The 5,887-nt window shown below is 35.4% G+C and overlaps 1 non-coding gene across 1 annotated transcript; it reads left to right on the top strand.

Moving 5' to 3' along the window:
- The first annotated feature begins 402 nt into the window (after positions 1-402).
- On the top strand, positions 403-600 carry LOC121013799 (U2 spliceosomal RNA). The gene has a single exon (XR_005782930.1). It is a non-coding gene; the product is annotated as a U2 spliceosomal RNA (small nuclear RNA).
- Positions 601-5,887: the final 5,287 nt, after the last annotated feature.

Here is a 5,887-nt window from a genome sequence, read left to right as displayed (position 1 = left end):
TCTGTGTTTGAGCTCCCTATGGAAAATACCAACTATTTCCTGAGTCAGGTACTTTATGGAAGTGGAATGTCAAGTATGAAATACAGCTCTCAAAAAGACTCAGTCTGAAAACTAACATCTAATCAATGCAGCAAGCAGGATAAGGTAAGCCTTTGAGGAATAAAAATGGTTATGTACCTATTATTATGTTTATTTACATATTTTAGAGATGACATGAACTTCTGTGATTTAATATATAAGTAAACTTTATAAGTAATAAATATTTTCATAAATATGTATACAAATAAGTAAATGACAATTTAAAACATGCACACACAACTACCCAGGCATGCTAAATAGATATCAATATGTAAACAGATATGTAGTTAGATATTATTTTACATTAAAATATATTTAATTCTCATCGCTTCTCGGCCTTTTGGCTAAGATCAAGTGTAAAATATATTTAATTCTTTAGAATTAATTAAATAATTAAAAGTAATTTTTTAATGTTTATTTATTTTTGAGAGAGAGAGAGAGAGTGTGAGCAGGGGAGGGCGGAGAGAAAGGGAAACACAGAATCTGAAGCAGGCTCCAGGCTCTGAGCTGTCAGCACAGGCTCTGAACTGACAGCTCAGAGCCTGACATGGGGCTCCAAGTCATGAACCGTGAGACCATAACTTGAGCCAAAGTTGGATGCTTAACAGACTGAGCCACCCAAGCACCTGTAGATGGCATTTTTAAATGAAGAAGCAAATATGATATGTTTAGGAGTTTGGGCTCTAATCTCAAGGCAATAGGCATCTACTGAAAAATACTAAGCTAGAGAATGGCTTCATCAGATTTTCTTTTTAAAAAGATTAGAACTTTTGAGGCCACCTGGTGACTCAATTGGTTGAACGTCTGACTCTTCATTTTGGCTCAGGTCATGATCCCAGGGTCATGGGATGGAGCCCTGCATTGGGCTCCTCCACTTGAACATGGAGCCTGCTTGAGATTCTCACTCTCGCTCCCTCTGCCACTCTTCCCTGCTCGTGCTCTCTTTCTCTCTAAAAAAAATAAAATAAAATAAATAAAATATAAAATAAAAATATAAAATAAAAAAAGATTAGGATTTTTGATGAAGTCCAATTTATCTCCTTGTTCTTCTTATTGCTACTTATGATTTTGGTGTCATATCTAAGAATTTGTTGACAAATCCAAGATCGTGATAATTTATCCCTGTTTTCTTCAAAGAGTTCTATAATTTTATCTCTTACCTTTAGATCTTTGAGTCATTTTGAGTTAATTTTTATATGGTATGAAGTAAGTGTCTTATTTCATTCTTTTACATGTGACTATCCAGTTATTCCAGTACCACTGTTGCAAAGGTTATTTTGGGGCACCTGGGTGGCTCAGTAGGTTAAGTGTCTGACTCTTGATTTTGGCTCAGGTCATGATCTCATAGTTGTGGGATCGAGCCCTATGTGGGGCCCTGCACTGAGCATGGAGCCTGCTTGAAATTCTCTCTCTCCATCTCTGCTTGTATTCTCTCTCTCTCTCTTTCAAAATAAAACATTTAAAGAAAAAAAGAAAAGGTTATTTTCTCTCATTTAATGGTCTTGACACCTCTGCCAATAATCAGTTGACCACAAATATATGAGATTTTCTTTAGACTCTTAATTTTGTTTCACTGATCTATATGTGTATCACAATACCAGTACCACAATGCATTGACTACTGTTTTATTACGTAAAGGTTTGAAATCATGAAGTACAAGTCCTCGAATTTTGTTGTTGTTGTTGTTTCTGTTGTTGTTTTTCAAAATTGTTTGGGCTATTCTAGATCCTTTGGAATTCCAGATGAATTTTAGAATCAGCTTGTCAATTTCAACAACTAGCCAGTTGGGATTCTGATAGAGATTGTGTAGAATCTGTAAATTATTTTGGGGAAGGTTACCATCTTAACAATATCAAGAAATCCAACCCATGAATATGTGATGTTTTTCTGTTTAATTTTCAAACACAATTATCAGAGTATACATTTTATACTCCCTTTGCTAAATTTAATACTAAGTATTTTATTTTTCTTGATGCTGCTGTAAATGGAACTATAAAGGAAATTATCAAAATAATTAAAAGAAAGGGTGAAAATATGTATAAATTACATATTTTATACAGAACTTTTATCTAAACTATACAGACTATATTACAATTTAATAAAAAGACAAATAATATAATTAAAAATGGCAAAGCATGTAACTACACATTTCTTCAAAGAAAATATACAAATAGCTAGCAGGTGCATGAAAATTCTCAACAGCATTAGCAATGGGGAAAATACATGTGAAAACCACAATGAGATGCCATTACACACCTAGGAGGATGACTTAATCAAAAGTCAGATAATAACAAGTGTTAGTGGGTATGTGGAGAAATCAGAACCTTCATAGACTACTAGTTGGAATGGAAAATGGTATATCCATTTAGGATAACACTCTGGTAGTTTCTCAAAAGGTTACATACAGAGTTATATTATGAACGAGAAATTTCATTCCTAGGTATATTCTTAAGAGAAATGAAAACATACGACCACATAAAAACTTGTACACAAATATTTATAGAAGTGTTATTTATAATAACCAAAAGATGGTGATAATCCAAATGTTCAAATGCCTATCTGCTGATGAATGGATAAACAAAATGTGGCATAGCATACAGTGGAATATAATTTGATATTTTTGCATATTGTTATTTTACTATCCATAAAAAGAATGAAGCATTATACATGTTAACATATGGGTGAATCTTGAAAATATTAAGTGAAAGGAGACAATCACAAAGACCACATATATAATTCCATTTATATGAACTGTCCAGGGTAGGCAAATACAGAAAGATGGAAAGTTCATTGGTAGCTGTTTAGGTTTGGGTGAGAGTGATAGTGAGTGACAGCTAAAGGGTATGGGTTTTCTTTATGAGGTGATGAAAATGTTCTCAAATGTATTGCAGTGATGATTATACATATGTGTAAATATGTACGAAAAATCATCAAATTGTACACTACAAATGGGTAAATTGCATGGTATGTGAATTATATCTCAATAAAGCTACTATTAAAAAATTATTCGACTAAAAAAACCTAGAACTTTCAGCTCCATCTAAAGAGTTTGGAAGTCATCACTCCCATCCCACAACAACAACAGAAGCTGAACAAATTGAAAACCAATGACTTTTCTCAGATCCAGCAGAGAAGTGATGTCACAGGGCAAACCACTACTCCAAAATTTGGGGAGACAGGAGAATACAGAGAACCACAGCAAAATCAACAAACCAGGAACAGAAGCCCCTGCAGATAGTAACTGATGGGATCACTTAAATGGTGACAAATTGCTGAAGGTTGAGTACAGCTTTGCTTGAGAATTAGAACTTCAAGGAATATCTTCTCATATTTTTAATTCCTAAGCCAATCCATACTCAGCCTACATCAATTCATCAAAGTTACCATTTAAGTTCCTATCACTTACTGCCTCTGGGAGAGGGGAAAATGAGGTGTTGCTAATCAGTGGGTATAAAGTTACAGTTATGCAAGATGAATAGATTCTAGATATTTGCTGTACAATATGTGCCTGTAGTTAACAGTACAGTTTGAACAATTAAAAATCCATCAAGAGAATAGAGTTCATGTTAAGTGTTCTTACCACAACAACAAAAAAAAAGAGTTGCCAAGAGTTAACTTTTGAAATATATTTAGAGATACATCTTTTTGGTGAATCTCTTATTCACATATTTTGTCTTAATGTTCATTAAAACCATCATTTTATTATTTTCTTTATGTATTAATTCCTGTGTTATACATATTGCAAATATGTTTCCTATTTGATCAAATGCTTTTGAAAAATTTTTAAAAATTCTGTGGGCTCAGTTTTTGTTGGGACCTCCATGCTTTTGTGGGTTTTATCTCTAAGAACCCCAGCAGGTATTCAAAGTGAAGGTCTGAACAAAACCCCTCCTATTCCAGGCAGATACAGTGGGGGGGATGGGCAAAAGTTACCTTTTTGAAATACAATCAGAGCTTTTCCGTAACAAAAGTCTGTCCTCCGGGAAAACTACTACACCACAGCTTTATCTGACCTGAAGGAAGCACAATTATCCAACTGCAGCTCACTAGGCTTCCTATCTAGAGACACAGAGGAAAAATGAAATAAAAAAAGACTAAGAAATGCTTCTGAAGGTCACAGCTCAGGAACTGAGTCCCACTAAAAACTGAGATACAATCAATAATGACAGTGGGTTACAACCAAGAGACCTGCAAAACACAGGCCCCGTTTAATTTCGTAGAGAAATACAAACACAACAGGGAAGGAAGCAAACAAGGAAACTAGAGGAAAACGAATCCTCTGTCACATTTGTCTGTGGAAATATTAAACGCAGCTAGCTCTTGGTCCGATTAACATAAAGCTTCACACTAAAGGCCTTTTTGCCTTGGTTCCTGTTAAGTGATGCATCACACCCAGCTTTCAACAAAAAATTGCAAAGTGTGTTAAAAGGCAAGAAAAACACAGTCTGGGGAGACAAAGCATCAGAACCAGTCTCAGGTACAACACAGATTTTGGAATTATCAGACAAAGATTTTTAAAAACTATGACAAACATGTAAAGGACTCTAACAGAAAGACTAGACAACATGGAAGAACAGATGAGTAATGTAAGTAAAAAAGTGTGAAACTCTTAAGAAAGAATCAAAGTAAAATCCAAGAAATTAAAAGCATTATAACAGAAAGGAAGAATGTGTGTTTTAATACACTGGACATGGCTAAGGAAAGAATCAGTGATGCTGAGATATAACACTAACTTTCCAAACTGAAATTCAAAATGAAAAAAAAAAAGAATTTTTAAAAAACAAATGCAGTATCCAAGAACTCTGGGGCAATTCAAAAGGTATAACATATGTATAAGGAGAATAGGAGAAGGAGGGGCACCTGGGTGGCTCAGTTGGTTAAGCATCAGACTCTATTTTAGCTCAGGTCATGATCTCATGGTTTGTGAGTTTGACCCCTGCATCAGGCTCCATGTGGAGCCTGCTTCTGATTCTTTCTCTCTCCCTCTCTCTCTGCCCCTTCCCTGCTCTCTCTCTCTTTCTCTCTCTCTCTCTCTCAAAATATTTAATAAACTTTTTTAAAAAGGAGAATAGGAGAAGATGAGAGAAAGGAACAAAAGAAATATGTGAAGCAGTGATGTCTGAGAATTTTCTACAATGAATGACAGACACCAAACCACAGATCCAAGAGGCTTAGAAGACATCAAGCAGAATAAATTACAAAGATCCACACCAAAGATGTCATATCCAAACTGTAGTAAACCAAAGGCACAGGGAATATGTTGAGAGAAGCAAGAAGAGTGGGAAAAAACTTGGAAAAACATTCACTTATGAAGGAACAAGGAAAAGAATTACATTGAACTTCTTGTTAGAAACCACAAGAGCAAAAAGAGAACAGAGCAAGATATTTACAACGTTGAAAGAAAAAAAAAAAAAACCCAACATCGGAAATCTGTATCCAGTAAAACTATTCTTCAAACATGAAGGAGAAATACTTTCCCAGACAAAGGCTGGGAGAATTTGTCACCAGTAGACCTTCCCTATAAGAAAATGTTAAAACCCTCAGAAAGAGCCTGTGTGTGCTAAATGTCCAACTTGGGCTCAGGTCATGATCTCACAGTTTGTGGGTTCGAGCCCCGCATCCAACTCTGCAGTGACAGCTTGCTCAGAGCCTGGGCCTGCTTCAGATTCTGTGTCTCTCTTTCTCTCTGCCCCTCCCCCGCTCTCTCTCTCTCTCTTTCTCTCTCTCTCTTTCTCTCTCTCAAAAATAAACATTAAAAAAAAAAGACCCTCAGAAAGAAGGAAAATGATACAGGTCTGAAGCTTGGATC

This window comes from Herpailurus yagouaroundi, unplaced genomic scaffold, assembly GCF_014898765.1.
Source record: "Herpailurus yagouaroundi ecotype Mexico unplaced genomic scaffold, PumYag 199, whole genome shotgun sequence".
In the NCBI taxonomy this organism is placed as follows: domain Eukaryota; kingdom Metazoa; phylum Chordata; class Mammalia; order Carnivora; family Felidae; genus Herpailurus; species Herpailurus yagouaroundi.
The sequence above is the reverse complement of the archived record's forward strand: the minus strand, read 5'-3'. Positions and strand labels throughout refer to the sequence as shown.